Source organism: Cyprinodon variegatus, unplaced genomic scaffold (genome assembly GCF_000732505.1).
Source record: "Cyprinodon variegatus isolate N-32 unplaced genomic scaffold, C_variegatus-1.0 Scaffold299, whole genome shotgun sequence".
In the NCBI taxonomy this organism is placed as follows: domain Eukaryota; kingdom Metazoa; phylum Chordata; class Actinopteri; order Cyprinodontiformes; family Cyprinodontidae; genus Cyprinodon; species Cyprinodon variegatus.
Window position 1 is genome coordinate 623,254 of NW_015150752.1, and position 23,445 is coordinate 646,698.

Below are 23,445 nucleotides of genomic sequence, written 5' to 3' on the forward strand. Positions count from 1 at the left end.
GTCACTGTAAGATTTAAATTTCTTAATGCACTAGTTTGTAAAAACTACAAACTACTTTGCCACAAACCACAAAACGCGCAAAACCATGATTTAAATAGGGTGTCTCCAACAGTTTTGCACCTGCCACCAGTTACACATTCGCTCTTGTTAAATCACCCGCAAACCATGGTTTAGCCACTCGTGCAATATTTCAGTTTGCCAGCGCAAATTACTGCACGCAAAATTGGATCTTGATAAATCCGGCCCTAAATGTAAAGATCCAGTTACACAGATCTACTATAATTTAATCATTTCATGGAGACCACTAATTAAATGTTATTTGATGTTCTTTGAAGCTACCGTAAGTTGTTATTTTAAATAATTTCTATAGCGACAATTTCTAACAGGTAAAGTTTTTTTAAGGAACACAGTAGGTTAAATTTGTACCAACAGTTTACATCCAGGTTGAGGTTGGGAACATTTTACCATATTTATTCCAGTATATTTAAATCAATACAATTGTAAAACAACATTATTAAATTCAAAACATTATAAAGCAATTCAGAAAAAGGCTCTCTATGGAAATAAAGAGGTTATATGGACATTTTTTTTACAGCAAAGAAGGTCTTCAAGAAAACTTTTATAGAAAGCCATCCATAGTTTTTGATATGGAAAATATGGATTACTGCTCAAGGCACCATTTTGTAAGAGGGAGGCAAGACCAGTAGTAAAAAATAGAATAACAAAACTCCAATAAAAATGAAGCCGCAAGATGCGCTTGGGGGCCCTAGCAACTCAGCGTCACTTGGCCTATAGTGGTTGTGGATCGCTGAGTCTGCATGTCACTTTCTGTTGTTAGTCAAGGAAACTAATATCACAAAAAAATTGTACAAGCATTTGTTGAACAGTGTTTAATTTGTAGGCGCACACATTTTGGAGCAGATATGATAAAGTATCTGGGATATATAGTTATTTACATACTTTACTGAGCACAATCAAGTCAAAAAATATAATCCAACAGCTCATTTACGTATATCCACTTTGAAGCAAATACAATAATACGTATGTAATTTGGATCCAAACATTTGTAAATGGTGAGAGATGGAAATTCAAAACTGTGCCAAGTCCACAAAGTTTAGTGAGCACTGATTTTTCAGACCAGGATTTATCATCACCTTGTTCTCTGCCATTAGACTCAGATTGTAACTTGCATGAGTGAGAGTGTAAAGGGAGGACCTCCACCAGTAAGATATTAGAATTCCTGTTTGAAGGGGTTGGGACTAATGTGATGTCATCAAATTTTCATGCCAACTTGTTTAACAATGATCCATGTGGAAACACGCAATTTGGAACAGATGTCGTGATTCATTAGTGGGATATGGTTGTTTACATATTCTAGGAGGGACAATTGAGTCAAATTACAATGTAATCAAACAGGGTTCTTTGTAATACCAAAGATAATTTCTTTCCAATTTTGAACTAAATCATATCTTGCACATATGATTTGGAGGCAAATGTATGCAAATGGAAAGGTACACATTTTACATTCTGTCATCCCTGCAATGTTGAGCCAGCAGTCATTTCTCAGAGAGATCCATCAATACCTTATTTCCTGCATTCAGACACAAATTAAAACTTTTATGAGTGACAATGTAAAGGCAGGACCCACAGCAGTGAAAAATGAGACTTCCTGTTCTAAGGGGGCATGGGCAAAGTAATTACAATTTGAAACTGGACGTTGGCTGGAAGGGCTTGTCTAATCCAATCATTCTAGGTTAGGCTGCAGGTGCTGGGACTCTGCCTGCTGGTGCAACTGCCATCTGAGGCGCTCTGACAGTCTCCTCACTCTGGCTGCTCTCTGTTGTCGTGGTTGCAGTACTAGTGTCCTTCTTCACTGGTGGTGGTTTTCCCAAAAAATCTTAAATCCGTTTCTGTCATTACTATGTAAATTTACTAGTCTGCTGTGGGATACCTGCGGGATAACACGGGCGGTATACCTCGGCGACCACCTCGGCGTACTCTGGGACATCACTGCAATCATTTGGGCTGATGGAAATTTGGTCTGAAATCCAAAGACCACATAAAAAGAGGAGAGACCGGTAACTCTGGATGGCAGAGAGTTAGTAGCATGTTTAACCCAGGGTAGACAATGCGACCAGTTGGTGGAATCTGAATCATAAATGGTGCAGAGTTTGGTTTAGTCCTCTCAGTCTGGCCAACAGTTTGGGGATCAAATCCAGAGGACAGGCTGACAGAGATCACCAGTTAAGAGCAGAAATCCCTCCAATATTTAGCTATGCATACAAAATACAAAAAAACATATTGCCCTGCCATGTTTCTTAAAACATAATTGACCAGCTTTGGAAAACAGGAATGGCATGACCAGATACTTGAAATGTCCAGTAGGTGTGATGAAAGCAGTTGTCCACTCATCTCCTTCTCTGATGCAAACTAAATGGCATGGATTGTAGAGATCAAGTTTACTGAAGATCTTCCCTGGATCTAATCAAAGGCTGAGTTAATAAGGGGCAATGGGTTTTTATTGTTATCTCATTTAGTCCTCTGTAATCGATACAGGGGTGAAGAGATCCGTTCCTCTTGACAACAAAGAGGAACCCAGCTCCAGCAGGAGAAGAAGAAGGATGAATTATACCAGCCTTGAGTGAATCCTCAATATAGACCTTCATGGCCTGAGCTTCTGGTAATGAGATGAAGTACAGCGTTCCCCTAGGAGGTGTGGTGCCAGGAAGAAGATCTTGGGGAGAGTCAAAAGGACGATGAACACCGGTTGGAACTTTAGACAGATTTGGGTAAATCTCCTCTTCAACCCTAATTGTACTTGATGTGGAGCAGACTGGGGATAACAGGTCTCAGAGCATGTTGGAGCCAAACTCATGATTTCTACCTTCTGCAAGTCAATCTGAGGTTAATGATTTTTAACCCATGTAATTCCCAAGACAACTGGAACTTGAGGGAACTCGATTACCATGAAGGAGAAGTTCTCATTATGATTACCTCCAATAGTAAGGCTAACCTCCTATGACACCAAATGTGATTGGTTTAGGGGGTGTCCACCTAAAGCCAGAACGTTGTGGGAGGAAGGTCCTGGTAGAAATCCAAGGCCCAGTCTCTTGGCAAAGCCCTCATCCATGAACTCTGTGTCCTTTTCAGAATCAATTAAAAGAGAGGTCTGGTGAGAAACAGGTCTAGTTGAAAGGGAAAGTCTGGGAAGTAGAATTTGAGATATTAGCACAGCTTAGTAGAGTTCTTCCCTTCTCTACAGAGCCTGAGCTTTTACTGGACAGGTCGACACTCTGTCTGCCTTACCCCAACAGTAGAGGCATAAATTCCATGTATGTCTGTGTTGTTTCTCCTCCTTAGACAACCTGGTTTACCCCAAGCTGCATGGGTTAAGGTGTGGATTATCCTCCTAAAGGAGTCTTTGCGTGAGGAACTGGAGTTTGACTGGAGTGAACCATAGGTATGAAAGAAGATTATTTTCTCCGTTCTGTATGACAGAGATCAGTCCTAGGGGCTAGATCCCCCAAATGTTTCAGGGAGAGAGGGAAATATCAAGTCATCAGTTCATTCTTGGTCTTATCATTTAATCCGGTCAGAAAAATATCAATTTTCCCCGCCTCACTTCACCGACTGTCAGCTGCTAACAAGTGGAAATCAATAATTGTGCCGATAACTTAGCTTTGCCTGCATGTCAATGCAGGTTTCATGTTTCTCAAGTTTGTCAAGCTCCATTGCTGATGACCTGGTTATCGCAGATGGTGTCAGAGAAAAAATCCTCCCGCACATTTAATGTGGCAGCAGCTGTTGGAACATTTCCCTCCAATCACAAAGAACAGCTGGATGACACGTCCTTTTGACACTGGCATCTAACATGCCAGAAAACCTCACAGGTGAAGAGCAGGAAAGGTTACTCGCACTGCCCAGTGATGGAACCCTTGCATCTGGATTCAAAAGACAAATACGGTTGGACTTCAGATAAAGTGAGTACCCTGCCCTTTCTGCAAAAGCTGTGTACTTTCTGTTGCCTCTTACAATGTACTTGTATGGGAAAGGCCTCTCACCCTGGTTAAATGTTAACAGAGATGCAAGATGCAGAAGATGATCTCAACCTGAAGTTGTCATCTACTGAGCCAGACATTAAAAAGTGTGTTCACAGAGTCAAACACACCCATATGAGTAGTTTCTGATGCATAAAAATAGTTAGCTCTCATACATAACTAATAGTATGGTTATATTGTGCTGCTAGTGTTCTTGTAGTTTCTATTGGTCAGCCCAGTTGATTTCCTCATTACTGATTAGTTTATGTTATTTTAGTAACTATATTGTGTTTGCTGAAAACATCTTTTCGCATCACAGAACAAAAAAAAAAAAAAAATCCTGTTTGGTTATACTGCACTGCAGTCCACAGCATACATTTAATTTATAGACGGAGTTCCAACAAAATGTGTGTAGCCATGGAAGTAAAGCATACTAAACAATAAATGTTCAAATTATGAACAATAAACAACTGTGTTTCTTTCCCAATGCTTCATTAAATGCGCAGCAAAAATAAAATATATTGCAGAATTTGATTGTCTGACATTATGATGGTACTTGAAGATCCTACATACATTTTAGGTGGTACTCAGGAAAAAAAAAAGTTAGAACCATATTAAAGAATAGGGTGATAAAAGTGTGGTTGCTGCCAATAGAACATACCTATAAAACAATCTACACCCCGTACACACACACAAGTTTTTATTTGTATCCATATTAACCCTCCAGGTTCATGGCCAACATAGGTATTCAATAGTGCTACATTTCTCACACAAGAGGAAGATCCCAAAACCTTCCCCATAAAGTATGAAAATTTAAGTAAAATTATTTTACAATGTCTCTTAATGATTTTGATCATAGGAGAAATAATACTTTTTGACAAAATTATTATATCTCCTATGATATATATTTAAAAGGCCAAAAGCAAACAAATGTACTTGTAGGCATGCAGTGGATTTTTTAAAAGTTATATCAGGAGAGTTAAACACCTAATATGCAAAGCTTGGACCCTTTCAAACTACTGGTGCTTATTTTTGACGGGAAGACTGTAATTGCCTTACTGGAAGTGGGAATTGAAATGAATGAGTATTCATGGCTCTGCAATGAATACTTGATCAATGGGTTTTTGCAATAAAGTTAGAAAGAAGGAGCCACTAAAAAAAGGAAGATGGTGGAAAACTTATAATAGGAGGTAATTATGAGAAGATAAAAGTGTTTGTAATGAATTTAGAAATGACAACACTGTAACAACTTTAACGCTGTTTATTTGTTTTGGCTGCGTGTGTTTCTGTATAAGCAAATGCTCATTAAAGGTGCATTGCAAAATTTAACCATGATCGCTTGAAAGGTGTAACTGTAAGAACTGCTTTATTTAATGTCCTACTGTAATAGTACAGCACATACATAGTGCAAGACAATGTATGCTTTTATTTTTATCATTGTCCATAATGTTTGTAATGAAACTGAATATTTGCTTGTTATCACCTTTATTGATTTAAGGTGCAAGGACAAGTGCATCTGAAAAGGCAAAGCATGTTGTATAAAACAGAAAACAATTTTATAATTTTTAGTCAAAAATGAGTAAGTACTGCTGAGTATAAATCATGGTGGCTTGGATATATACAAGGTTTATTATTCAACTGCAAATATTTGTGCTTGAAAGCCCTCATGACAACTGCTGATAGGAAATGGTATAGTGGAGGATTTTCCTTTTCCAGGTGCATCGTCAAAATAAGTGGTCCTTCTAATTGTCAATCATTCTGGTGATATATTTATGTAAGGCTGGCCAACGTGTTCGTTCCCATAATTAGCTATATTTTTAGGCATGCGCACTTTCAGGCGTATATTTGTGGTGAGCTACGGTTTCAGCCAGTCACTGAAGCTTGCCTTTCTTAGCACGGTTCTTTGAAAATGACAGACAATCGCAAGAGAAAAAGTAACGACAAAGTGTGTGAGAAGATAAGAAAAAACTTTCCAGGGATGATAAGTATATTTATTTTGTAATTTGCATTGTTAGTAGTTATACAGTGGCCCCAGATCCTTATTTAACCCACAAACATGTCCAAATTTCCACTGCAGCACACACAAACATACAACCAGGAAATTATTTTTTGTTAATGTACCAGTAGTCTTATTTGCGGGGAAACTATTTATTACATAAATATGGGTGTGGTGAGATCCATCAGAGTGACCGCTTATTGTGTCCCTGCACCTCCTTGTGGAGAAATGGGCTTGTGCATGCTCACATGTAATAGGCATTCCCTCACGGGACTGGCTACAGGGTTGTGAATGTGCATTTTATTTTAGGGCGGTCCTTTTTCGAAAATTCACGAAAATCCCCCACTATACCTTTAAGCTAATTTTTTTATACTCTTTGACAAATTTTGTTTAAAAAGAAAAACGGCAATATTATGTAGAATTTCTTATGAATTAATCACTTTGAAAATATTTATTACTTTTCTTTTGGGCTCACACGCAAAAACCCTAAAGTTAAATCACTAAGCCAGAATAAATGTTTAAAAACATTGCTTTTTTTTCTGTCAAAGTCTTCCTGAAATAAGATAAGAGCTGTATTAAGGGAAGGAGGCAATCACAGCCTCTAAATATATAGCTCTTAGATCTGTGCTTTTTCCATGGGTATAAATTTTGTACATGACATTTACGCTAATGTACTGTAGACTGGGCTAATGGCATTTACTGAGTTTTTAGCTTTCTGAATTGCTGTCTCTCTGGTGCTTGGTCCAAAAGAGGTTGCATCTTTAAGTTTTAAATATACTCTAAAATTTGATTGGTCAGACCACAGGATCATTTTCCAATCTGCTTTCTCCTTTCTAAGTTACTCTGGAGCCACTAAATGGGTGTTATTTTTAAGTCATTCTTTGTTTATTTTTTTATGGATGGAGTGGAGAATTGAGGTTACTGACTGAAAGCCATCTGAAGCCACCTAAGGGCCTAAATATCAAGTTTCAACCTGCTTTCCTGCACTTTGAAAAAAAAAACAACAAAGAAAAACACAATCAGTAAAATATAGTATTGAAGAATATAATGTTAACATTTTTTGCCATATTTATAATTTTAATACACTATTTACAAATTTAGAATTTTGTGTAGCTATAGTTTATCTCTCTAAACTTATGTCGGTCTAACACAACTTGTAGGGGTGAGCTGCCTTTTTGTGTTTGAATAGTTTTCTCCTGTTCAAAGCAAAGAGGGCTGCTGATTGTTTTTTTATGTTTATGCAATTAAAGTATTAGGTTTATTTACTTTTACAGTTCCTTTCTTTTTGTTTTTTGGCAAGAGCTCACCCTGAAGTAATTTCTGCTCTTTTGTTGCTCTATTGTACTAGACCAGGAGTGGCCAACCAGATTTTTATAAACACATACCATTTAATAACATAAATGTCTATGAAAAAATCTAAACATAAATTTAATCTTGTCATATCATTTATCTTCTTTTCAATAACTGATTTCTTGAACAATTCTTGATATACCATTTGAGTGATTGAAAAATAAAAGGTTCAGAACATATTATCTGATGAATGATGGATGTTTTCTCTTTTCTATTTGATTCACAGCTGTAGTAGTTTTGAGAAAAGAAAAAAATATTTGCAGGAAGATGTCAAAGAAAGCTGGAGATTGGTAGTAATTTAGAAAATGCTTCAATAAGTTTTGTTCTTGTTTTGTATTTAAACAAAAGGCTATATGTTGGAACAATGTGCATGCTTTTGCATATGTACATATGTAATTCCTGGTAGAGTGATTTTTGTTTGCCTTACCTGATTTGAGAGGATTAAAAGAAGATTGCCGTTGGCACATGGCATCACCTCTGACCCCTTAAAGAGAAGTTGAGGACAAACATGTTTGATTAGCACCAGATCTGCAGGCGAGACTCCAAATAAAAAACAGGAGAGGTCACTGTGTACTACTGATCCATACGCCAGGGAGTTATTACATGGGCGACGGTGGCGTTGGATGTAGGAGTTTGCCCTGAAATCAAAGGGGTTGACGGATCAAGATTATGCTCTGGCTTTCAGTGTCATTGTTTCATTAGGCAGGACACTTCACCTGCATTGTCTACTGATGGCGGTCAGATGGCCTGGTGGCGCCAGTGTACGGCAGCCTCGTTTCTGTCAGTGAGCCCCAGTGCAGCTGTGGCTAGAATGTAGTTTGCCATCATCAGTGTATGAGTGCGTCAATGGGTGAATGGATGAATTGAGTTTAAAGCACTTTGGTCAAGTCTCCTGAGTTAAAAAAAAAAACAATATAGAAGTACAGGCCATTTACTATTATCCAGAGCAACATCGGCCAGGAAAAAATAAAATAAATGTACTTCCAGTAAGTCAGCTTCATGCAAACCATGGCATTCTTTGGGTTCTTACATTTGTTTCCACAAAGGCACATTCCTTGCACCCTATCCTGCTCTTTCTTCATTCCTCTCTTTTTTCCTCATTCTATTTATTTCCACCTCCCTTGCAGCTTCCACAGCCCTCACTCTCCCCTAACAGGCATGACTGTTGTGGATGACATGTATCCAGCTGAGAGCAGCTATAAAGGTCGATGGACCAGGGTAGTGAGAGGAGAGATAGCCCCTAAATTCATGCTTTTGTGGTCTTTTCCCACTCTGTGTTTGTGGGGGTCTGCCTGCACATGAGTGTGTCTGTTTATTGACCTACTGTGAATCTACCTAAACTCATAGCTGCAATGGTAACATGACTCACAGTAACAGGTTTAGGATATGTGACGTGCAGAATGTATGTTAAAAGAAAAAGAAATAGAGAAGGGAGTACCCAAAGTTTTGTTTTTCTAAAAAGATAGACAGAAATCTTAAATACATGTTTTTTATTCATTTTTTTAAAAGTTTCTGTTTTTTTAAGTTTTAAATGTAAAAAAAAAAACTTAACCCTCAGAAACAACTTTCCCTGCTTCTTACGCTGACAATTATTCACAAAGTAAATTTAAAGGAGGGAATGGCTGAAAATCAGACAGGGCTGCTCTGTGTAACCAGTCCTGTTCAAATTATTATAGACAGGATTCCAAGGTAAAGCCAAGCCTAACATGCTAATGTATCAATATGTTAAGCAAGTTCACAAAAATGTATAAGGTTGCTACCTCTGTTACATTAGCTAGTTAGTTTATTGTTTAAATAAACCCCATCAGAGGTTTTAGGAAAAGGTTTTCACAGATATTTCACAGGAAAGGTGAACATGAATACAAGACCATGATAAATCACTCTGAAAAATGTGTCCCCCCTCACTTACAACTTCCTAGATATGCCATTTGAAATATGGTTTGGATTCTGTCAACTTTGTTATGGTTGTTATTGCTGTTATTTATATAAGCATTATTCAGTCAAAATATTAGGCTTGCCTTGAAAATATTTTTTACAAATGCCAAAAAATATTTTCTAAATTATTGTGATTTAAAAATAAAAAAATATATAAAAAACAAAACATTGAACCTGGATGCCAACAGTGACAAAGAATCAGTTATACAGCAAATTGGATTTCCAGCTGGATGTTAACTAAGTAAATGAGACCATATGTGAGTTGAATTGGCTGTTTGTGTTTCTGTCATCTTCCATTCCAAACATTCATCATAAATGAGGTTTAGTTAGTCCATAACACAAAACCATTTAAATTTGTATGGCTAGGGAGCGGCGGCCTATTGGTGAGGGCATTGTGCTTAAAATCCAGAAGTTCTGAGTTCGAGCCCCACTCCAACAGACAATGGGTCCCTGAGCAAAGACCCTAACCCCACACTGCTCCCTGGGCACCACTCATTGGCAGCCCACTGCTCCCCAAGGAGATGATTTAAATGCAAAAAGTGAATTTCGTTGCTCTGTACTTGTGACAGTATAATGGCGATAAGAAAAGTGTATTCTTTACAAGTTAAAGAACCATTTTAAATCGTTTTCTGAGTCGTTCACCTTTATATTAGGGGTGACAACATTTTGGCTGGTAAAAAACCTCTATGGCAGGTGGTAAATGGAGGGTCATGTAGGATACTCCTAGTCCCACGATGCAGCCTGCTGGCACAATTGTTCTAGCACTACTAGTATCCTACGTAATCCTTCCTTTTCCATGAGTCATTGCGGATCAACACGGATTGGTCAGCTCATTCTGAAATGAAGGACAATGGCAAAAATTGTAAATAACAAAATTTATATAGTTAGCTTTATAAGACCCAAAATATTAAACTTGTTTCTAGATGAGAATCTCACTTTGTTTAACCCATATATCTGCCCAGTTGGTAACATTTTCACTTAATTTAAAAAATAGCTGACATCCTTTTTCCTTAGAACTGACAACGTTCTACCTACAGTATTATCTGAGAATTGACAACGTTTTTCCTAAGGACTAACAACTTTTCTTGAGAATTAAAAACTTTTTTCTTAATACCTTAGAACTGTCTATTTTTTCCTAATACCTGAAAACTAACGTTTTTCCTGAGGACTGACAACTTTGTACTGAATAGCCTAGAAATGTCTATGTTTTTTCCTAATATCTGAGAACTGACAACGTTTTTCCTAAAGACTGACAACTTTTACTTGAGAACTGTAAGCGTTTGTCTTAATACCTTAGAACTGAATATGTTTTTCTTAATATCTGATAACTGACGTTTTTTCTGAGGACTGACAAATGTTTTCTGAATACCTTAGAACTGACTATGTTTTTCCTAATACCTGAAACCTGAGAATATTTTTCCTGAGGACTTGCAACTTTTTTTGTGAGAACTGACATTTTCTGAATACTTAAGCGCAGACAACGTTTTTCACTAAGGTATGACATTTTTCCTGATTACTGTTTTTCTGAATACCTTTGAACTGACAATATTTTTCCTAATATCTGAGAACTGATGAAATTTTTCCTAAGGACTGAGACACTTTTTTCCTGAGAAGTGAAAATTATCTCATTTACGCTACCCTCTGGAAACCGATCGGTGCTGAGTTCGGACCGAGCTTGGATCAATTAACCATGCCAAGCTTGGCTCCTTACGACCATTTACACACCACACTACAGAGGTGTCAAGTAACGATGTACAAATACTTTGTTACTGTACTTAAGTACACTTTTTATACTTTACTCCATTACTTATTTTTCTTCCTACTTCCTACTTCTGACTTCTACTCATTACATTTTTACACAAGTATCTGTACTTTCTATTCGTTACATTTTTAAAACAAACGTTACTCGTTACTCATGGCTTCGGTTTATTGTTTATAAATATTTATTTCAAGTCATGTGCGCCATCCAATGCAGCTCATTGGCGCCATCCAAATCTAGTGAAAACTAGTGTAATTGAATGAGTCATATAATGCAAACACTCATTGGTTAGCTATTCGTCAAATCTGTGCTGATGCCAAAGGAAATCATCAGAAGCAAGCAGGTGTTCTCAAAACTTCAAACGTGGATTGTCTATACCATGCCACAATGGCGGATTCAGAAAAAGATGTTGGAATGTCTGAAAGGTCGGACACAGCCGAGAGCGTATCGGGAGATGGAGATCGAGACCAACAAGACCTCCCTCATCCTTGACCCTATCTCAAATAATTTTTCAAAATAGTCGAAAAATTGTGCTTTCAATTCATATAGTGGCATCTGGCTTTTTTTTTAAAGGTTACTTTATACTTTTACACTTTAAGTAGTTTTCGCAGCACATACTTTTTCACTTTTACTTGAGTAAACAGGTCAAATTGATACACTAACAAATGTGTGTACTTTTGACACCACTGCCACACTAGCATAGTTCCTCGCCTCCTAATTGAGACCTATGGTACTACTGCTCTATAGAGGTAAACCAGCAACCCAACATGGCAGTGCCTGTAACATTCAGGAAGTTATGTTTTGTTATCGTTGTGATAACTATCACAACAATAACATTGTGTCGAAAATCTATCAAAAATAATATAAACATAAAACAAACTACAAAACTAAACAGGTATCAACAGTTATTAAAAAATCATGCACACCATTTTTTTGTTTTTGTCAACACACACAAGTAAGAAAAAAAAAGCTATTTGCTTTTACAAGATGATTTGTGTGTTTAGGTATGTGTGTTTGCACTTGTATAAATTGAGGACAATTTTTCTAATCACTAGTTATTGTAAAGTGAGGACATTTTGCTGGTCCTCACAAGGTATTTTGCTATTGGTTGAGTTTCGGGCTAAGGTGTCAAATGGGTTATGGTCAGGGTGTGCTATGCATTGGTAATGGTTAGGTTTAGTCTTAGTTTTAGGGTAAGGGCATAGCAAGAGTTAAAAATAACTGAAAATGAATGGAAGTCAATGGGAGTCAGCACATGATCCTCACTACATATAGCAGTAAAAACATGTACGTGTGTATGTGTGGTGGGGGTTTTGCACTTGGCTCACTTTGGATTGAGCCCTTTTCATTTTTCTAATCAAAGTCAATAATCACTCTGAGGTCAGCCTTCCTGTATTGATTAATCAGTCTGCTCCGTGTGCAGAATTATGTCCAAAGGTTAAAAGCCATGCCATGTTAAAAACATAAAGATTGACTCTTTCATTTTGCACACCACTGAAATTTATAACCAAATTCTGTTTTTTCTTCGCATGGCCGTAATTTTCACACTATAGAGTACAATCCCTGTGAGGGGACAGACAGACAGATAAAGAAGGAATTACAAAATAGAGTTTTAATCAAACCCACAAGTGGTGGTCACATAGGCTAAAGTGGGCTATCATGAATAGTTTTTTGCCCCTGAAGTGTTCTCCACTGGAAGGACTTTTGAGAAATAAAAGTGAAGTTAACTATTTTTTAGGATTTTTCACCAAAAAGGACAAATGAAAGTTGGTTTGTAACCCAAAAAGATTGATTAATTAAATTTGAAATGGCACTTCTTAAAAATATTAAATTGTGATTTCCTTTATCACAGATTTTTAAAGAGCTGTTTTCAGTTATGTACATGTTCTGACTTCAACATTAAATTGCTACTCATTTATTTCCCAACAACAAAATCAGTGCATGACTCAATGCGGCAAAGAAGCAGGATGTGGGTCAAGGCTTATCTCCTCAAAAAGACGGTATCTGTTAAAATGCAGAACTAGCATGTCCTGACACACTACAATAAAAAGATATAATGCTTTGTTAAAAATCAGTGCTCTGCAGAAGTTTGCTTTCCACATGAGATGGGATTTATGGTTCTTTAAGGGAACAATATTTTGTAGATCTTCTGTCTCTTTCAAAGAAGTTTCAAAAGTTTTTATTTTTTTATCTTGTTTACTCATTTTTAAGAAGAAAATTGGTGGAAAATTGGTTTTGGTCAAATTAAATTATCCCGCCAAAACATACCCTATTGGTGGATTAACTGGGTTTGAATTATTCACAAATAATAATTATAACTTCTGTTGCGATGGTTGGTTTTATGTTTTCATGGAATATCTGCATTTAATATAAAAAAGCAGGGCATCAGTTGTAAATCTTTTAAAAGAGATTAAATATTTTTCAGCATTAAAAGCGTATTGCATTCACCAAAGGAAAAAAAAATTAGGCATACCAGATACTGATCTCATAGTTGCGAGATCAGTATCTGGTAATTACGAGATCTTATCTCGTAATTATGAGAAAATATCTCATAATTACGAGATCTTTTCTATATATTTGGTCATGATTACTTGAGCCAGTAATGAAGAATCTCTCAGAAAACTGGTCTTCATGATTTCTTCTTGAAAATATTTGCATCTGTTCAAATGAACAGTTCTCTCTACCCAGGTCTGACCTGATACCCATTAGAGTTCCGCTCCTGTTTTTCACTTCATCAGTAAAGTACCCAGCTATAACCCTGGAATTACTACTTGTGGAGTAAGCATGCAGCCATATGTCCATATGCAGAAATCCGTCAACAGCTCCATTAATACAGAGTCCGTATGGTTTTAGTTTTTCATATGCATCGACATGCCACGTGAAGTTGGGACCTGGTCGTTCTAAATTATTCTGAAGCCTCAGCTGTACTGTTTGAGGATTTTGAGAAGGTGTCGGAGGACAGTTCATTGGGATGCCACCAGGCCAGCTGGAGTGCATTTCAGATGAATTCTTTTATAACCATAAAGCACCCTGTGTTGGTTTAATTGCTCCTGCAGGAACAGTGCGATTTCCAGCAAGGCAGAGTGGGCTTTTTCGCCAAAACAATTCTAAGGACTTTTTGCGCAATGCTGACAAACTAAAACTAATTACATCCACATTGAGGAAACTCAGTATTTCCCAGTGTTGCATACCTAAAAGGAACTAAAAGCATTCTAAATCCGACAACCCACTCATTGTTCACATTTTATCTAGCGTAGCTCAGCAATACAATGACTGTCCTTCCTGATCTCCTAAATATGACATATTATCTCATAATTATGATATCATATCTAGTAATTATTAGCTCCTATCTCGTAATTTTGAGATCGTATCTCATAATTACAAAATGCTGATCTTTTAATTATGCAATAAGCTGTCAGATTGTTTTTTTTTTCTTTGGTGAATGCGAAACGCTTCTGTAGCTTAATGCTTTTTTGGTGACTTAGCTATTATTCTGTATCCTTTACAGTATGTTTGTGATGGATCACTCAGCTTGCCTCATTTTACAAAATCTGGTGTGGTCAAATTATCATTCTTCTAGATTTTAGTTTCATTTTGCTAGCCTTTGAATACTTATGTATAAATCTATTTATTTGGTAGCAGCACAGGCAAAAGGGGCTCCCTGAATCAAACAGGTTGAAGGCCCCTGATCTTAAATGCTGTTGTTATGGCTGTGTGGATGGCTCAGATAGTTTTCATAGTATATAAAATAGAACAATAATTTGACACAAAATTGCAGTTATTTTAAAACAATTTACTTGTCCTGTTTATACTTAGTAACAAGCATACATAAATGTAATATCAGTTTTTTTTTAATGCACAGTTCTAGAATATTAGAAAATTATCTAAATGGGCCTCAATAGTGGGACATCTGCTTTGCAAAAACATTTTATGTGGAAAATTGGAACAGTGTAACATCTACTTGTGAAATACTCAAGTTGAGCACTTAGCTGGTCAGCAAAACACAAAAAGCAAGCAGCTAAGTGTAAACAAAACATTTGGGAACAGACAGTATAACGACTGATAATGCAAGTGATCTGAAATTACAAGAGATGATATAAGGAAACAAACCACGGGCTTCACTCCCAAGCAGTTGTTCTTAGAGTACAGCAATACTGAACCAAAATTCAATGGCAACATGCTAATCATAACATCTTTTCATGCAGATAGAGTGCATTTTCATTTGTCTGTTGTTAAAAAAAAAACAAAAAACCTCTGGAAACTTCTTAATCTTAAATGGATCAATTTGCACCCTTACCCCCCATAGGAAGAACTACAGTGTAACCACAGTGGCATGAGGAGCAGTGTTGATGACAGTTTGCCACAATCTCTAAATAGGAACAATTTCTGTCTTCATTTTCCTCACACTGTGTATTCCCTAGGTTTTTGATGATCCACAACCCATTTGACACGACTTGGATAGAAATATCTGTTGAGCCTAAAAACAGACCAGTAGTGGTGAAATGTGTGGAGGCGTTTATCAGGTCCACATTTCATCATCATAAAAGACGGCAAGCCTGTCAGATGGAGAATTACCCCTCTGTGGATGGAATTCATCAACTTAACTATCGTGTAATGACCCTGGGAGTTATCAAGACACATCACTCAGCCTTGCCATTATACAGGTCTCAATGCATGCTATGTATTTCATGTTCACACACATGCTGGTCTGTCATCTCTAAGCTGATATACTGGGACGAACACTTGTAAAGGAACGTAAAACAGAGAACGGTGAAACAACTGAGACAGTCATTCAAAAATACATACGCACACACACACACACACACACACACACATATATATATATATAAAATCAGCTTGTGTGGACACAAAAGCGTCTTAGACAGAAATTATGGTAGCTGTTTTGGGGTGATTCAGTTTAGGTAGTGATGTGTAAAAACCAATTACTGCTGTCATTGCTCACAAATTATTTGAATTTGAATAATGTGTTTTCAGATTTGCTCTCTGAATTATTCTTCTATTTCTCTTTTTCATATTGTTATTAATTTGTAAGACAATGGCCTTTAGTTTGGAGTTTGAATATAAACCATTTAATTTCTCTAAAAGAGTTATTAATATTAATTTACAGTGACATTTTGTTTCAAAGCAATATAAATACAATATATCTATGTTATTTTTTTGCTACATTTATGATCATTAGTATGACCAACTTAATGGCTTAAAAATGTTATCTTTCTTCTACAGCCACTCTTGAACTACCAGCACATGTAATTTCCTTATTAAAATAATGCAGACCAAACCAGTTTGCATTTTTAATCCTTTTACATGGAATTTTGTGGATCACCTGCAACACACCCCCTTAATGCCATTTTTTTATTGATCAACACAATATTGTACAACTTATTTCAATTAGTTGTAATGAAATACAAATGCATATCTAACAAAGAGCTGGACCCTCTGAATTCTCCAAATTTTAGTATTTATTTTCTATGAAAAAGCTTTAAATTACTGAATTAACCTTTTTTTGGTAGGGGTTGTAAATGAAAAAAAAATAAGGTGGTGTTGGGAACACCACCTACAGAGAACAGAGCATAGGGCAGGGAATATCTCAAGAAACCAAAACAACATCATATTGACTCTTGATAGTAACATTGTGACCAATCACCTTCAAGCTGAAAGAGTGCAACAGCCGGTTTTCATTTACTTTAGATAAAATCCTGAGACAGGAAAACATCCATATGGCTTCTCTTACAACTTAGAATATTATTTGATAATAAGTATCCACTTCATAAAATTAAATACAGACTTTTTTATTGGTTAAAAAGCAGACAAAAAATAGCATTGGAAACTCCTGCTCACAAACTATCAGAGTTAGTTATTCTATTCTTTCTAGTAAAATCTTCTCCTACTAAAGTTTTTTTTTAGGTACAGTCGTGTTTTGTGAGTTCTATCAAGACATCCAACACAATGAACAAGAAGCAAAGAAGGCTTTAGATTTTGTTTTGGTTAATTTTTTCACCTCCTGAGTCAAATTTGCACTTTTGGAGTCTTTTGCAACTCCAGGGAAGTTTCTCCAATGTTTCATGTTCTCTGCCTTTGTGAATAGCGGCTCTCTAAGTGGTTCACTGATATTCAAGTGTTAGCTTTCGCTTTCAAAAAACCTTTTCAGTGACTTTATTTCTAATCGGTTCATTTCTGTAGACTGGGCCATGACGTCTTAGGTTTTAGTTTACTTCATGCTGCAGTACTGGTTCTGTTCAAGTCTTTTCTTGATATTCGAGTTTGGAAGTATTTTAAACTGTGTGAGGCTAGTGAAACTGAGCTGAAGTTTCAAAGAAATATTGGTTTTTCACAGTTAACTAATGATTTAATAAGATTAGAAATTAGAGCTGAACGATATTAGAAAATATGCATTAATGATATCAGGTGTGACACATTTCTATTTTCTTCTATCCTTTCTTTGTCAATAGTGTTTCCAACACAACTTTAGCATTTTGGACAATTTAAGTTTGTCTGTGTGAGCATCTGTCTCTGTGAGACAATGTTGGAATTGCTAAATATGACATTAGCATTTAAAAGCATGTTCACAATGCTTTGAATAAATTAGTCAACACTCCAAACAGTTGTTATATGAATATTTCTCATACTAATAATGTGATGACAATATATTTGCAATATTGTGCAATCTTGGTAGAAATACTTTTTCACATAGGGACAGAAAGGGTGTAACTTTTCTTTCAATAAATGAAATTTATTATTAATCATAGTTTATGCTGAATACCTAATTTGAAGGTTTGAGCACTGCAAAAGCATACTTGTGTGTAAAATTGCACTATAATTGTTTTCTATTTATAAAAAAAAATAAAGGGGTCATAAATGTTATAAGCATAATTTCATATTGCTTATAAAACTATATTTACATCCCCTATAAAAGTTAGAGTTAGTGTTAAACATTTTACTAAATGCCGTAAACCCCATTGATTAGTTCCCAGGGACATTCTCAGCACACTTGCTGTTCTTGAGTCGGCAGCAGATGCTCACACAGCAGTGAGCAAGAAAAAGCTGAGTGGTCTGATGGAGATGTGGTCCACTTGTTCATTAGTAGTGAATATTCAGGTCACTAGCAGCTGTAACAGGGGAGGGAGACCAAAAGGGCAATTGCTGTCTGTGATCTACCGAGAGGCTGTTTGTGGAGGGAAAAGCTGTATGGTGGAAAAGTTGAATGGGTGAAATAAGATTCAGAACAACTGAAAATGAAGTCTACCATTCCTTGTTGATTATAAACATTGGATATAAATAAATTCATTTACTTGATTCAATCAGTTTTGTTTTCTTAGAGAATGTTTAAGCAATCAGTCGGTTTGATTTTTGATTTGTTGAGTTGTCTCCTTAAAGTGCTTTGAGGAGATGTGTTGTGAATTAGTGCCATATATGAATAAATAAAATCAAACTACATTCAACTTGTGTTGTGTGCCTTAGTAGTTTGTTTCCCTTTCCAACAAAATGAAAAAAACAGGGGGGGGGCTGTAACAACGTGTTAAAGTTCATTACATCAGCTATGACATAGATAAACCAACTTAGTCAATGAGTGAATCAATGAAAGATGGAATGTGTCACTGCATTTTAAGTTAATATAAACTCTTAGCAGCTACAAACTATCATGAAACGGCAAAAGGAATACAATCCATAAAGGTAAATTATAGGTACTGGTTATATCTTAAAATTCCAAACTGTGGCCAAGTGTAGGATCCTTGCCTCACAATTATTAACATTATTAAGTGGAAATTAGAATGTTGATAAAGAACATACAATGACCCCAAAAGTACCTTTCACAATCCATCTCACCATCACACAAGCTCTTACACACACTCACACTTTTTTTTCTCCTGAAGATCATCATTTATTAAAGAGGCTGATCTGTCGTAGATGCACACCATCACAGCTGTACATCTCACTGCCCTTTCCCTGCCTCATCCCCTGAGCGGACGTATGCATGTGTGAGTGTCTCTACTCATAGGGAACGGGAGGGTGTCAGCAAACAGACATTGTGATGTGTATCCTGTGTTTGTGTGTGTGTGCAGGCAAGAATGTGTGAATGTTTTGTGTGGGTTTGCTTGTGCAGCTCAGTGTATGTTGTGACTGTAGTGGATGATGAGAGGCTAGCTGCGTGAAACAGCAGTCATTTCCAGACACCTTCTTGTTTCCTCATTGGAGCAGAACAGTGTAAGGAACATGTAGAGTGCAGCAACAGTTTTAATAAAACTTGGAAAACCAAGAGCCACAGTGATGTCAGTAACAGAACTACAAAAGACACATTTGTATTAAAATCTACACCTCAAATGTTAACTTTAAAGGCTTTAACAAATATATTTGGAGTTCTTAAGAAAACATAAAATCCTTGGTAATTTATTGTAGGTTCACATTTGTATAAACAAAGGGAAGCATAATCACCTACCTGTCTTTTTACTGTCTTTGACTCCTTCTGGCTAAGCTGATGTGAGATTTCATGCTTCAGTCTTAGATGGAATAAAACAAGAAATACAAACAAAAATACATTAAAAGAGTATAATTGTCAACCAACATTTATAGACAGTGTATGGATTTGCATATATTTGAGCAAATCAACTTTTATGAATTCAGTACCATGGACAGAGGCATAAAAATCCTTAACTGTTACACCTGTAGAGCTTCAGCTCTTCTCATTGGCAGTAAACTTTTAACTTGGATTATTCCTAACAATACATGTGATAGCACAGCTGCAGAATGAATATTTGTACTTTCAGGTGTGTTGTCTTTTCTTAATTAAAATTTCCTGAACATTAAAGAAAACACCTGATTTCAGTGATTGCCTCAAAGTATTGCTCAATACAATTTTAGTTCAGGAGCTCAATCAGGCTGTTTACTTGTTTTATTTATGAATATATACATATTACTGTATATGTACATATTCAAATCATTGTTATTGTTTCAATTTTTTTCATAATTTTTATCTACTATTACTTTTGTCATTTTCAGTTTAATTTACCGGCAGCTGATTTTTTTTTTTCTTCTGTTTTTAAAGTAAGAGTATATATGTATCAATTTGGGCTGCCAGAATAAATAAATGAAAATAATAATAATAATTTGTGACTAACAAAATAAAATTAATAAATTCACAGCAATGCTCATCCGATCTTATTTACAGTGACTTCAGATGGAAGTCTGTTGTTTTTAACATGTGTGAAGACAATTTAAGAAATGCCCTTATGTAAGCAGAGAGATCAGGTAATTTTAAAGGAGCAATTAAAACTAGATGGTAATTAAATTCTACTTAATAGATAAGAGACATTGCTAATATACTTTATTTCCAGTTATGGTTGAAGAACGGCTTTTACGTAAAGGCATCTAACTTTTCCTAATAATATTGTTTGAACATATATTGGTGAAAGTAGCTTTTGATGTAAAAGCGACAGTATAACAAAAACATGGCTGGGGGCCACACTGTACTGTATGCCATTTAATGATTCAAGGCCGTTCAGGCTTACTTGTTCACAGATGCGCAGAGATGAACAATCACAAAGCCATTTACCCATAGGTAGAAAATGCTGAAGCCCAAATCAAGATCAATTTAGCAGATTTTTGTTTTAGCATATTGACATATGGACAGATACATACTGTCAAATAGACACAAGCTACTCCACCCCCTCCTCACACACATACACACTAAAATATGTATCAATGAGCCCTACAAGATATCAGGTTTTGACAAGTCCACAAAGTTCTAACGTCCCTCTGCACTGTGCTTGACCATCCAGTGCAAGCGTTAAAACATAGCCTATACAGATACAAAAACAAAGAATACTTATGTATTATTTAAGAACTTACACAACAAGGAGAGCACAATAATTTAACATCTTCAAGCAAACATCGACAGATATTTAAAAAAAACACAAAAAATCTAGAGACACATTAATCTCATATTTTTGTCAAGATTAAATTTATTAAAACATGATAAATAAATGTTCATGTAACACATGCACTTTCTTAACCTCCCCTTAACAAAAAAAAAAAAGAAAGAAAATGATCATTTATGATGTAACAAAACACTCTAATGATCTTCACTAATGTATACGTCCTATGCCACCTATAAATGTTTTGGTTTTTTCCACTCTTTGCTCTAGAATTGTCATGCATGGTAGAGAAGGAGAAAAAAGACAAGCTTAATTTTGCTGTAACACGTGTGCCAATTCCCCTGATCACCGCAAGTCTTATTGCAAAATTAAATGAAACAACGTCTTAAGGAGCGGAACAAGGTAATATCAAGATAATTATGCAACGCAAACAAATGGGATCATCAAAACAGTTGCATTCTTTGGGCAATCATTAGTCTAATTGTACATAACATTCATTGCAGACAAAATTTATTTTTCATTTATAGTTACACTATTAGATTAGGAATAAAGTAGGAAGAACCACTTTGCACTACACATGTCTTCTAAGTTATTTTTGTGTTTGTTTTGTTACAAAATTAATAATTTAGCAAATCAAAATTATGAAATTGTTAGTGCATGAAGGACATTAAATTGTGGGGTCAAAAGACAGTAAAATCCCATCTGAACAGCTTAATTTTCCAGCTGGGGGCCAAGCTCCTGTCCTCCAGCATAAGGTGTGGAACTAACTGCTTGCTTATAAACAGCAGATCCACTCCTCTGATCCACCTGTACCCCCCCACACCCCTGTTTCCCTATGGGACGCCGAAAGCCGAGGGACTTGCCTCAAAGGTCTCTCTGAACCCAAATAAACTTCTAGGTGGAACTAAAATACGCAACTGCAGATATTCTTTGTTCTGCACCATTTTTTTTCTTTATCGTTCATCTCCTGCGGATAAGCTTCGAGGGTTTTTTCCCCACCCTTCTATCACACCCCCAGATCTCTATCTTTATCTGATTAAAGGGAAAGCATAAGAAGTACGTGCATGCAGTACAACTGGGTGTTCAGATCCTGCGCAAAGTTCAAAGCAATTCCTCCCCACCAAACTGCTGACTGACGCGCACTTGAACGCTTTTGGACTGTCAATGTTTTCCTCTGCACTCTGTCGCCCCAAAACTGTAATCTTAGATTGCTCCCCAACCCGCTCGCGAGAAGTGTGTAAAATAATTTGACCTACCTCAGAGACTTGAATCCCTTTTAAAGGTTGCGCACAAAATTTAAGCCGTTGGAAGTTTGACTTAGTCTACTCCTGATCCCTCGGAGGAGTCGCACTGAGGGATAGGATGGGCGCCACTGCTAAGCGCGCCAGCTCCATGGACGTGCGCGTGTGCGCATGCACAAGGGACATAGAGAAAGTGAGTGAGAGGGCGAGAGAGAGAGAGATAGGGAGCAAGTGAGAGAGATGGGAGGGAAACAACAGACGTGGAGAGATGTAGACCCTTGCCAAAGGATGCTTCAGTCTCCTAGCAACAACAATCGATCGGATGAGGAGACATTTTATTGGATAAAAAGATAACTTAGCCATTCACCTCCCATAGCACATGTTTACTCCTCAGAACAACAACTGAAACCTTAGTGAGTAAGGTCGAAGAGTTATGTAGTGCGAAAGAAAAGAGGGGGAGCGGGGGATGGAGACAGATGCTCCCGCAGGTGAATATCTTACACGCGTGTGTGAGGCGCAGAAACCAACTGCATCTCTGCGTCCTTGCAACCTGACTCAAAGCACATCTTGCAGAACAGGAATTCAAATTCGTATTTTTTTTTTCCTTTTGCTTGCAGCAAGCTCCATTAATGTTTTAACACATTATACACTCTTTGAGGTCAGTAGGAAAATAAGTGAGAGAACCGCACTAAGCATGCTGTCCATGCTCCAACTTGATCAGCCACATTTCGAGAATGCAGAGGTTTTTGTGTGCCTCAATGGTGGTGAATATCCACACATCAAAATAAAATAAACATACAATCACATCCATAGATTTCCAAGCCAAATAAAATACGTTTTAAAGAAAGGGGCAATGTATTGTTTTTAAAAGTTTTTTTTGTATTAATAAAAAAACAATGAAATAAAAAGTACATTTCATGTTTAGCTCCCTCTCTTATAGTCAAGGGTGTATTGAACAACATTTAAGCACATAAATAAGAGAAAATGTTTCAGTTAAAGAGCCCAAAATGTCTTATTTTATGTTTTTATATTGTTTGGCTATGTATTTATGTTATCCTGTGGGGACAATTTCCCTTAAATTGCCCACATTTTTGGGACTTATACGTACCTGTGGGAAGCAATGACTGGTCCCCTTTGTTAGATTTAGGACAAAGTCATGAATTGAGTTTAAGTCAGGTTTAGGGTTAGGTATGTGTAGGTAATGGTTAGGATAAGGGTCAGACCAATTACATTTTTA

General features: G+C 36.5%; 1 protein-coding gene across 3 annotated transcripts in view; it reads right to left on the bottom strand.

Annotated features, from left to right (window-relative positions):
* LOC107090533 (metabotropic glutamate receptor 3-like) overlaps positions 1 to 22,363 on the bottom strand; it is a 68,843-nt gene extending 46,480 nt beyond the window's left edge. Inside the window, exons 1-3 of one of the 3 annotated variants that reach the window (XM_015383955.1) lie at positions 22,224 to 22,363; positions 19,533 to 19,593; positions 7,811 to 7,867 (exon numbers count right to left, since the gene is read on the bottom strand). The gene's annotated coding sequence lies outside the window, so the exon portion shown is untranslated. Of the gene's footprint in view, positions 1 to 1,951; positions 2,046 to 7,810; positions 7,868 to 19,532; positions 19,594 to 22,223 lie in introns of those variants that run through there. The other 2 variants (XM_015383956.1, XM_015383958.1) reach the window with 2 other exon arrangements.
* Between the last annotated feature and the right edge of the window lie 1,082 nt (positions 22,364 to 23,445).